Source organism: Anticarsia gemmatalis, chromosome 8, assembly GCF_050436995.1.
Source record: "Anticarsia gemmatalis isolate Benzon Research Colony breed Stoneville strain chromosome 8, ilAntGemm2 primary, whole genome shotgun sequence".
Taxonomy (NCBI): Eukaryota; Metazoa; Arthropoda; class Insecta; order Lepidoptera; family Erebidae; genus Anticarsia; species Anticarsia gemmatalis.
In genome coordinates, this window is record NC_134752.1 from 7013656 (window position 1) to 7026642 (window position 12987).

The window sequence follows — 12987 nt, forward strand, 5'->3', positions numbered from 1 at the left end:
CAAAATACGTCCGGGTAAGCTAAGGCTAAGTACAATACGAAATTATGTAAACAAAGACTAACGTTTGAAGTTTTCCACAGTTCGTTTACAAATTGTGAAGCTAAAATCTTACTGTACCGAGATGCAAATGTAAGAAGACACACTAACGTAACAAAACTAACTTGCGAAGTTTGGAGGATGTGTTATAAATAACTGAATCTTCCTTGTTAGTTTTGCACCTCAAACTTCTGCGTCAAATGTTACAGTGACTCACGTGTCTGGGGGTGAACCGTTTGGGGTTGTTAGCGCACGATTTTTTCATATACATTCTTACTATGGCTATTAAAAAATGATATCAAATAAATTAATTAATAAGTAGAATTCATGTTGTCCGCAATGATTTTTTAATTGTAAAATTAAAATTATAATTTTAATAATTAAAATTTTACAATTATAATTTTAATAATTAAAATTTTACAATTATAAAATCATTACGGACCACGTGTTTAGTTCAGCATGAGCTATTTAAATACGAAAAGTTTTAGTAAAAATTTAAGCGCTGGAAAAGTTTTATCTCTCCATAATACTATTATCGTTAGCGAACGACACGAGTAAAATTATATTTTCTTAGTAATAACTATATTCAATACGTGACGTGCAATGCAGATTTATTTTTGGTTTCACCCCTTCATGGTTGAAAATATATAGCGTGTGTATATTCTACCAGTAACTACTTAGGGTGGCGGCAAGCGATCCACACCCGTTATAACGATATGCGTCAAGAATTAAGTTTATAGACAAATATCTAGTTCACAGAGGACTTTCATAATAGTCTTGTTAATCTGTGGATTAACTTGTAAACACTTTAAACAAATATTATGTCGCAAATGTAGGGTCGATCCCCAATTACAAATTCCAGCAAGTGTTTAGTTTGTACACAGTTCTGTTTAGAGTTCAAATATGTGTACGTTAATAAATTCACTCTAAAAACTTTCATGCGTCAAGTGTTATTAAAAGCTCTCACATTTTTCCGACTGAATTTTACATTCGGTATCTTTCTGTGGCCGTTTTGCAAAATTTAAACATTTTAAACCCGGGCACCGTCGAAATTATTCCTGATTCGGCACAAAACAATGAAATTTGAAGGGTTGAAATCATTTAATAACGCAAATATTTTACTTAAGTCAGCCGATGCTGCGTCGGGGCGGAGTTATGCTAACGAACTGCTATTATGTTTCACCCTCGTGTCACTGTGTGAAGGTTTTGCACTCTCGACCGAGTTACGCCTGGGGTTGTTTCAGAAAATCATGTGTTGCTTTGGGGAAAAGCTGGCAGTGCGAATACGCGCGGCGGCGAGGACAGACGTGCGGACACCTCGCCCTTTGACACGCCGACTACGAACGATATTCCGATACCATTGCGCCAATGTCATACCCGTTTATCCAGCTCGCTGAACAATAACACGGGTGTGAGAAATTACAAAACAAAAATATACGTTACGTGAATCAATTGTACCTTTTATAAAACCTGTGATCAGTTCAAGTTTATGGACAATTTCTGAAGCGTTAATGGATAGTTATGATTTTCTGATATTTGGAATGACTAAAATAAGTAAGTATTCGAACATAATTATGATTCCATTTCGAGATATTTGAAAGTTCCTTTGATTTCGGTAAAAGGAAAAAAGTTTCGTGATGAGATTTGTTTGCGAATTTCTTAATTAAAGTTGTTTTGCCTAATTTGTTTCTTTTGCAAGTGTATTAAGAATAGGACTTTGTAAAAGTTCAGCTTTCATCTGTAGAAAATGAGTTTTTTGGAATAACATTTTAATTATTATAGAGGTAGGTAGTGTTTGAAATTATAATATTTATGTTTTTAACTTTGCGTAAAACATGTAACGTAAAACGTAATTTTAATTTAAAGAACATTTTTTTAATGGATTATTTACTAATCAAATTGATTATTCACGGTCATTTTAATATGAACCAGGATATTTACTATGAGTACTTACCTACTACCACCACTTTTACCTTTTAAGCAAAACATGTTATTTTGATACTGTACAGCTTTTCCAGTACAGTTTGAACGAGCGGTAAATAATACTGAAAAGGTGAAAGCTTTTTTGTGCTTTGGGGATTATCCCTAAAGAGACTTATCCTATTGATATATCATGTCGGTGGTCAAAGCGTAATGTTTATGTACCAAACAATTGAAACACGAAACAATTTTTTTAACTTCAAAGTTAAATAGAATAATGTTTTCTTAATGATATACATTTCTGCATAATAACTTTTATTTCTGATTAAAACAATATGTAATTGATAAACATGACGTGTCTTTTATATTGATTACATTTTAATGATGAAAACAATGTGGGTTAAATAAAACCAAGGTTGCCTTACTAAGTTAACAGAGTGCAACTATTTAATGCGACTCTGAAAAATCTTTATTAGAAAAATATTAAAATCAAATAATTTGTTCAATTTGAATTGTTATAAACGTAATTAACAGCAAATCAAGTAAAATAGTTCAAAATTTTATTGACAGTGATGTCATCAATTGCGTAATTATTTATCTAAAGCTCGACTAAATACTATCTCTGAAACGTAATTCGTTAAAACATTAAAATAATTCAACGAGAAAGTAAATAAAACAGCAATCCCGATATGATTTTCCAACGTTAACAAACAATGTCCAGAGATTTGGAATAATTAAACAGATTTAGTGCTCGGATTGCTTCGTTGGCCGCAGTTGACAAGGAATTTTAACTTGGAAACTGTATCACGCTGTTCACTGTTACAAATTGCTGCGACTATATTTTTAATTGTCCCCAATTAACAATCTAGGCTTCACAAGACCTTTCGAGTGAATAGTAGCAAAGTATACATTTATTATTAATTCACATTACTACCAAGTATTGACATTTATATCGTCAAAGATATCATTAATCATTTTCTGTCGCCATGGAAAGAAAAGTTAAAGGGAAAAGCTGGCAAGAACACAAGGCTAGGCAAAAACAGCTTTTTAAATATTCGGTTTCATTGTAAGCCTTTCCCCTTTCATCCATACATGCCCATGAATAAACGAGTTGATGCTCGATGAAATATTTTTTCAAGCATGGAATTTCATTTGTGGATGGTCCATTCATTATGGAATGCATGTTCGGAAAAAACAAAAGACTACGACACCTCGTGTAAAAATCAATTGAATATTTAAACGTGTTCGCTTCGACACGCCCATGAAATACCCGAAATCGTCGAGCAGTAAATAATACATGTGTGTATTGTGTGTATCGGCAGCGTCGGCGACATAGTGAGGCAGTGCGAGGTGTAACGTACGAATCCATAAACCTCAACAGGACAAGTTTGACAACGGACGGACTCGCTTCGCAATTAGAGAGGGCGAGCCCGCCCAACATTTACATTTTAATTTAAATTTCGAACCTGACGAGATTCAAGATAAATTGGGCTGCGTATTTAGCGCAATAATTCGGAACTGGGAACCGGCGCCGCCTCGCGGTCTCCAAATTAAGGAGTCGGATAATTGTTTGCGTTATAATTAATAATTGACATTAATATTGTGAACGCGCTACGGGTTAGCGTGTAAACGTCGGAATTATGTAGTACTAGCTGACCCGTGCGGCTCCGCTCGCGTGAATTTCGTACTGTTGCTTATTCGTTTGAGCAAGCGAATTGCGAAGCGCTCGATACACCTACACATAAAAATGCTAACAACTCTTTTGTCATCTAATGGTTATTTACGAAAGGGACCCGAAGGGCACACAATGTGACACAGGCTAAGGTAGGCCTGATTTCCTGTGGTTACCTACCTTCTTTTCCGCTCTCGTCTGTATCCGTACCAGTTTACAGTGTAAAATATAATACCTTATTATAGACTGACCATTGCTTACCCGTCTGGATTCAGAATATTATTATAGCTACAGACAGACCTATCTGCGCCGGAGCTCTTCACACGCGTAATAATGTATACTTGCGATGATACGTCCGAAACCGCGTAACCCGTAATTATTTTTTATATATCATCCGTTGTTTATTTTTTAAAACTTACCACATAGTCTGTTTCATAGCTATCCCATTTATTTCCAAAATGCAACCAATTAATTTGGTTATGTGTTTCGAACAACAACGCCATCTGTTAGTTGCGACGAACAACGACAACAAACGAAATTACTCGGTTTGCCATCTAGGATATCCCGACCGCACCGGACCCACGTAAGGGTCAGCGCAGACCAAGAGGAGCGCAGCGGAGAGGATTTTTTGTAACGCACTTGAAAATCAACTTTAAATTAATTAAAATAAAGTGCATAATTGCTTGAACCTGACAAAAAATGCTCGCGCGTCCTCGAGGATGCGCGGGTATCCTCGCGCATACTCGAGGACGCGCGAGCATCGTACGAAAAATTTCAATGTTGTTACTGAGTTTAAAGAGAGAGAACGTCATTTTTATTCTTCTTCAGTCAAAAGAGCAATTATAATCATGGCCCAGTCTACCATCGTTGACGAATTTTCACGAAAACTGGCCTGTTTAACGGAGAATGGTAACCTAGAAAGTTTTCCTCGCGCAGGCTCGAGCAGTCGCGAGCATGCTCGAGCATCCGCGAGCCGTAAAGAAAATGCTCGAGACCGCGCGAGGATTATTCCGGTCTGTCTGCGCTGGGCCTAAACCAACATTTTTGTGTAATATATCATACAACATTTATGTTTTAAAATCTTATAAATGTATAGCATGTTTCAAAGGTATTTTTTTTACAATAAAGCCATTAAAATAAATTAATTAAAAAAAACATGCTTTGTTGCGGACTATAACGCCATCTATTGGTTGGTGCGAACAACAGGTATCGATACGGCGGGCGCCGCGATAACTTTATGCGAATGTTGTGAAATGGATTGTAAAACCATCTATGGTCTCTATAGGGAAACGCAGGTTCAAACGATTTTTACGTATTTTTTTCAATTTTCTAAAAATCTTTGAAATTTTATGCTATAAAAAGTATCCTAGAAATTGCTCCACTACTTATTCTATGCATATACCAAATTTCAGTGCATTCTATTCGGTAGTTTTTACGTGATAGCGACACATACAGACGGAGGACAGACAGACAGACAGACAGAAAAGAAAATTATAAATTGCAGATTCGGTATCAGTATCCGTTACTAAACATCCCCCATTGGTTTTTTTTTAAATATATTCAATGTACAGAATTGACCTCTCTACAGATTTATTATAAGTATAGATTATATAGGCAAGCTGTGCTGCTGTTAAACTTATTTACGTCGGTAATTGAATAAAGCGTGCAGCGCAGATATTGTTTGTACAATTTATGTGGAAAGTATTTTGCTGTATGACGGTGAAACATTTGCACGTGAGTACACATTAAAAAACAAATACGTGGATATGAGTACAAATAATGTTGTTGCAGCTGCACTTATTAAAGGTACCTACTGGATACAACATTAGTGGTTTAATTTATGAGTATGAAAGGATAGACCGCAGCATACATAGCAAACCTAACATCATTAAGGTTGCTATTATCATTATGATAGGTAACAACGTGGTACTAGGGTGGCTTGTAATAATCATAGGGGTAGTCAATAGTGCAAATACCTATTGATTGTTAAATAAACAACACATAGTTTGTAGGACATATGCCTTGTTAAAAATAGATATTACTTATTTATATCAAAATCACTAATATTTATTTAACAATTTCATACGATACTAGCTGACCCGCGCAACTTCGCTTGCGTCACATAAGAGACAATGGGTTATAAGTCACCGTTATTGTAACATTTTTTACTGCTACTCTGCTATAATTATTTAAATCGGACCCGTAGATTCTGAGAATAGCGCATTCAAACAAACAAACTCTTCAGCTTTATAATATTAGTATACATTTTTTTAAATGAGTTTAAACGGTATTGAATAGATAAACTCCCGCTATATGTACCTCAGAAACCGGGGGTAAATTAATCTTATGAAACAAGTCTTAGAAATTGGTAGTGTCGTTTATTAACAAAATATAATAACTGGAATTGATACACAGATAACCGTAGTACTTATTGACAGTTCGCATTAATTTTCAATATCTTAAGTGCACCTTTTAATAAATTAATAAAATACATATTTTGACATCAACTTCAAAGCCTGAATTCGTAAATTAATTAAGAAATTGGAGTCTAGTATATAAATAAATTATTTATTTTGACTTTGTCGTGCCTTTGCTGTTGCGTATTGATGTTGTTATTATGATATTATGAGTAGACTTTAGCAAGTATTGCTCAAACTTAGACCCTTATAGCCGCTGTTTAAAGTTCTAAGCTATGACAGCTACTTGTAAACTTCCAAAGTCAGGATTCTTCAAGTCAGATTTATTTTCAATTATTAAGAAATCGTTTGGAAAATTATAAATAAAATGTATTAGAAAATTTGTCATCACTGTGGAAATTGGCACTGCTTTTAAAATGACGTTTTAATTTGAATGGTTTAAAATCTTAGTTCGTGCTAATTTTTAGGCATCTGACTCCTTTTTTTACATCGGAGATGTGTTAGGTTGCAAAGTAGAACGAGAGGAATAATTTCACAAATTAGGATAAAATGCCTTGTATTTATTTATACTAGAAAGGCTTATACTTAATTCTTTTGATTGTGATAGCTAATATGTAAGTATATGATATATCGAACTAGCTGACCCGCGCAACTTCGCTTGCGTCACATAAGATAGAATGGGTCAAAATTTTTCCCGTTTTTGTAACATTCTTTATTGCTACTCTGCTCCTTTTGTAGCGTGATGATATACAACTGGTCAGATTTGAAAAATTGAGGAAGGCTATATAGGCTATAGCCTTCCTCAATAAATGGACTATCTAACACTGAAAGAATTTTTCAAATCTGACCAGTAGTTCCTGAGATTAGCGCGTTCAAACAAACAAACAAACAAACTCTTCAGCTTTATAATATTAGTATAGATTATTTGACGTAGGATGCAAACTTAGCCAATATAAGCATAGTAAAAATGAACTAGTAGTGTATAAGAGTAAATAACCTTTAAGAAGTCATTTAAATGCAAAAACGTATAAGCATTGATGGGACTTTAGCATGCATGTTTAGCCGTACAGAAAATTTATTCATACGATCGTTTAACTAACTCAATTATCTATATACATATTTGTAGTGAATCAATGCCTTAAAACAACAACTGACTTAAACCCTTTAATCGTAGAATGATTGTGATTTTTTGAAAAAGAGAGAGAATTTTTATATTTAAGTCTTAACTTAGCGTGCTTTATGTTACTTTGTTGTATCAAAAAGTTTAAAAATGTGCTTGGAAAACTCAAAACGATGTATGTTTTTGTGAACCAAACACTCAATGCATCAAATTTACCCCTCTCAAACCAAATCACAATCAACTGTAAGTATAGCACCCTCTAAGGAAACTCAAGTATCTTGTATTTGGCACAAGAACCGTTTCCAAAGTAGTAGAGAAGTGCATTATTTTGTTGTTCTTTCTTCTGTCCGTCGGTATCTTGAAGGCGTCAGGGGATTTATATCTCCCAGTCACAAACAAACTAACTCTACAAATAGTATAACATTGCACTTTGAAACAATTGTTAGTAATACTGAAGAATTATTTAATTTACTTATATTAACTATGCTGCAATTACAGTGATAATACTTTTATACCGATCCGTTCAAAACATTGTGAGTAATGTGAATATCGTAGAAAATAGGTACTCAAATTAACTCATTATTTTTTATGTCTGGCATTTATGAAAGGGATCAAAGCCCGCGCTACCATCACATTAAGGCAATGAAAAGACCCACTCGATCCGTCTACGGCCCAAATAAAAGTATCACAAAATCACGAACAATCTCCGAGTGCACATCAACATCGACATTGATATACGAATGAAACATTCGATTCGTTAGTTGAAAAAGGAAAATAATGCAAAATGCCGAGGATCGGAACAGAGAATAGTTCTCATAGGCGGATAACAAAAGGAATGCAATGGGGATATCGTTTGATGGTCGTAGCGAGTTGTAGCCGCGTAGCAACGCTCCGATCACGCTCCAACTATTGTGTTTTGATTGCTTGCCAGCGGCCTTTTATTGATTAGGTCGTAGACCTCAACTACTTAAACATGAGCTACGATATTTGTACACAAAGTCATTTATTATTGACGTAGGTGGTTGCCATACTGCTATTTAATCTCAGCGCTTCTACGAATCTTGAAAACTTGTTTGTTATTACACAGGTTTGTGAAAATACCGTCAATATCTTCCAGACTTTATGTACTTCGATACCTCGTAAGTCGTAGCACATACGTAAATGGATACTTTATGTTTGTTTATTAAGAGTGGGCTGACAGCCACCACACGCCACAGAAATACTTCAGAGCCCCATTATTTTAATTAACATAATATAACTCCGAAAGATTTGAACGCTCGTATGACTTTGAAAAGTTACGAGTTGCGTCTTGGATTCGAACCCGAATTGTGAAGTTTACACACGAAATTAACGTACCGTGTTCTCCTCAACGAAGGTACAGATTTCATGAATTTAATTTCACTTACCTCTGTGAAAATATTTAAATGTTAATTGCGAATGTACCCTTTCATCTCGTTTATCCAAAGTTTGTAAGGGGATTTGTTTACAATGTCCCTAATGATGCTCAGTGCCGCGATAAAAGCGTTGTAATGACCGTTTAATTTATAATTTCCATTATCTATTATGGTATACTCATTTTAGGTTATGATAAAATTGAAGTTTTTAATTTATTTATTTGCTTATCTCTTTTCTTATGAGAAGTCTTCAACCACGCTATCATAAAATCACAGTTTCGCATTTATATTAATATTATTTATGCAAAATTGTATATGAGCATGGTTTGATTTCACGCTATAACGCCTGAAGCAATTGAATTGAACTTAATTTGAGCTACTTTAATCGATTCCACGTGGATGAAGCCGCGGGAAAAAACCAAGTTAATAATTAGGTAAATCAGTTTGGGTTAATGTAACATATCTAGAACTTTTTGGTTTATATATTTTGATTCAGCGAAATACCTATAACGACTATTTCTTATTAAGTCCTTGTTTGTTTCTATGTGGCACGAGTAGGTACATACGAAGTGTTAAGCATAAATCTAACAACAATGCTACAACGTTGGTGTTTAAATGTAACTTGTACAGTTTGTGGTACACTACTTAAATAATAATCAACCGATGGCAGCAATGTTGAATCAAGGCTTTTTTTCATCCATTTAGTTTGTTACTATCAGAATAAATATACGGAGAGGCGCAGTAGTACAGGTGGCTGCCACGCTTTTACTAGCGCTTCGGAAAGTCTTATGTTTGATTACCACGGGGAATATTTATTTGTGTGATTCATAAATAGTTCATTCGGGGCTCGACAAAGTGCCATTCTAAGTGCAGGAGTTGTGTTTTAAAAATATAATTTACTTACAAAAGTAAATCAATGCCACTTGTTCTCATGAGTGTAAGCAAAGACTAAAGAACGCCAACTTATTCAATTTTTGCATACTTTTTAACCTCTGAGTTCATTATACAGAAGTTAGAGACGAAATAAAGTAAGGTTGTAGAATTCAATATAACTTTATTAGACTTTTCTTAACGTCTAAACATTTTTTTGTAAAGCTAATAAAGTTTTACTACGCAATAAACGAAATGTACTGAATACTTTTAAACAATATAGACACTAGACAGTAAAGAATATTATTATAGTATATTACTTACGAGTACTTACGTAAAGACGATGTTGCGAAGAGACGTCAAATACAACAACGTTGGAAGTAAATAAGTTCTGTGCATATTAATACTTATTTGCTATTCCAAAACAAAAAGCCGAAAAAAGAATATTGATCGAAATTCAAAGTACCTATCACAAATCACAAAAGTTTCCCAATTTAGCTGTTATCCCTGCATTTGTTATATATTAAAACTTCGCCAAAAATGGCATTAATATACAATTATCGGTAGAAACAGAACCCTGTTCCCGCGCCCGCATAGATTCCGCCTCACTGTGATCCCTCGCTGAATATTAAGTTTGCCCATTACGCCACTCGGTAATTCGAAAGCGTTTAGACCGCTCCCCACAACGAATTTATTACTTAATATCACTTTGACCTGACGCGCCTACCACTGATTATGAATCAAATTCGAGTAAATATGTACAACATTTTATTTTTTGCTGAGTAGTTACTTTGAAGAGTGTTACTAAGCTACATCATTAACCACACCAGTAGGTAGGTGCAGATATTAGCTAGATACTGAAAATAAAACGTTAAATACGGCTTATTTTTATTTGCCGCTTGCTAAACATTCACCCAACGTTCCATGACATCAATCCCAATCCTGTAAACACAAACAAATATGGTAATGTGAATTCGATTACAAATTCAAACGCCATACCTACAGGAGCATAAAGCGAGAATATTGTATCCAAAGCTTATTGAATCCTTAGTAAATCAAAATCAAAAATCAAAATCAAATCATTTATTCATTTAGGTCAAATATTGACACTTATGATAGTCGTCACAATTACTGAATCTACCACTAGCTCGGAAAGGGGGTAGAGCCTTATGAGAAGAGCTAGCGAGAAACTCACGGCCACTCTTTTCAATCGCCAAAAGTTTTACAATGTGGTTGATACAATAATTGATCATGCGAGGAGCTGCCAACAATCAGCGATATAGACTAATAGTCAATTATTAAGGAAAATGAATATAGCAAGGTTATTAATTAGTCTCTGATCATACCGTATGTTGGGAGCACCTACTAGCATGTGATAATAAGAATATGGGCAGCAAGTGAGCACATTGGTTGTAACATTATAGAAGAAAAAAGTGACAGTTTTATGATTAAAATCAAGTTGTACGTAACATCACCTATTTGCATCATTAATTGCCCATATTTTACAATATTTAGACCTACTTCTACTGAGTTTATACAATTTATAGCAAAGTTCCCTAATTTCAAAGAATCCTAATCAAGCGAGCGACTAATCCCAAGAGCTATTGTCGTTTAGAAACTCATCAATTCTGTAATAAGCTTTCCTAACGAGATGTTCCTTAACTGCAACTTTGAATTTAGGCAGGGGTAAATCAATGATGTGCTTGGGAAGCTTGTTGAAGAAACGAATGCCGAGACCTACAAACGAATTGTGCACCTTGTGTAAACGATGATGGGGACCTACTAATTTGTGTCTGTTTCTAGTGTTATAATTGTGTCTATCGCTATTTGTTGTGAAAGTCCCTAAATTTTGTTTTATATACAACAAGTTTGCAAGGACATACTGTGATGACACCGTCAATATCCCTATCTGCCCAAAAAGCTCTCTCAAGGAGTCTCGCGCTCCTAAACTATATATTGCACGAATAGCTCTTTTTTGAAGGACAAAAATAACATCTATATCAGCAGCCTTACCCCACAGTAATATACCGTAAGACATGACGCTGTGAAAATAACTAAAGTAAACCAGTCTTGCCGCATCCACACCAGCAAACTGTCTTACTTTTCTGATTGCGTACGCGGCGGAGCTGAGTCTCCCCGAGAGATGCGCTATCTGAGTGCCCCATTGGAGCTTGCTATCCAGACTGAAACCTAAAAAAGTTGCCGAATCTACCAAATCGATAGTTTGCCTATTTACGACTATGTTAGTACCTAAATTCCTCGCGTTGGGCATAGTGAACCTAATGCACTTAGTTTTGTTAGAATTCAATAACAGATTATTACAAGTGAACCAGTTGTGGACCTGTTCTAGAATACTATTGATATCGACAAAACAGGACTTCGAACGATCTACTTTAAAAATGAGAGAAGTGTCATCTGCGAATAATATAATATCACATAAATCCTGCACCTGAAAGGGGAGATCGTTTATATATACGAGAAAAAGAAACGGACCGAGTATCGAACCCTGAGGCACGCCGAGAGAAACAGCTGAACCTGAAGACCTAACACCATTGATATCTACTCGTTGAATCCTATTACTCAAATATGACGCAAGTAAATTGAGCGCTGTATCCCTAATTCCATAGTGGTGGAGCTTCCTAAGGAGCGTATTATGTTGGACACAGTCAAATGCTTTGGAGAGATCGCAGAACACCCCAATGGCGTCCTGGGATGTCTCCCAAGCATCATAGATATGCTTGACGAGCGAAATACCTGCATCGATAGTTGACCTACCCTTTGTGAAACCATACTGTTTACCATGAAATAGCTGATTCGAGTTAAAGTGACTTTCGAGCTGCTCTAAGATGACCTTTTCGAAGATTTTGCTAACCGCAGGCAAGATGGAAATGGGCCTGAAATTGCTGGGCTCACTCTTAGATCCCTTCTTAAAGAGTGGTACTACTTTACTGTGTTTCATTAAGTCCGGAAACACACCAGCATCTACGCACCTATTAAATATTAAAGCCAAATGGGGGGCTATTTCCAAGATTATACTTTCTACTAATTTAACAGAGATGCCCCAGAGGTCAGGTGTTTTTTTGGAGTTGAGCGACCTAAAAGCCTTAACTACATCATTAGAGTTGATATGTTTGAAGAAAAAAACACTACCACACTCTTTTACGCTATTTCGAAGTAAACATTCTGCCTTGGCAGGACAGGAGTTCAAGGAGCTAGTTGTAGCTGTGGGAATATCAGCGAAGAAAGTATTGAACGTCTGAGCAACCTCTAAGTTGTTGGTGATAATCGTGTCATTAACTTTCAGTTCAAAATCATTTTCGCGCTGGATAGCACGACCTGTTTCGTTGTTAATGATATTCCATGTGGTTTTGATCGTATTGTCTGAGCTTTTAATTTTGTTGCTTAAGTGTAAGGATTTAGCAGCAACACAAGTTCTCTTAAAAACTTTTGAATAGTTCCTAACGTATTGAAGAAATTTAGGATTAAAATTGAACTGTTTCATGGAATAAAGCTCATACAGCCTAGCTCTACTTTTATAAATACCTACTGTCGCCCAAT

The 12987-nt window shown here is 35.4% G+C and overlaps 1 protein-coding gene across 1 annotated transcript in view; it reads left to right on the forward strand.

Moving 5' to 3' along the window:
- Window positions 1-1335: 1335 nt before the first annotated feature.
- The window catches only part of LOC142974892 (uncharacterized), a 138229-nt gene continuing 126577 nt past the window's right edge, over window positions 1336-12987 (forward strand). Inside the window, exon 1 of the mRNA XM_076117461.1 lies at window positions 1336-1590. The gene's annotated coding sequence lies outside the window, so the exon portion shown is untranslated. The remainder of the gene's footprint in view (window positions 1591-12987) is intronic.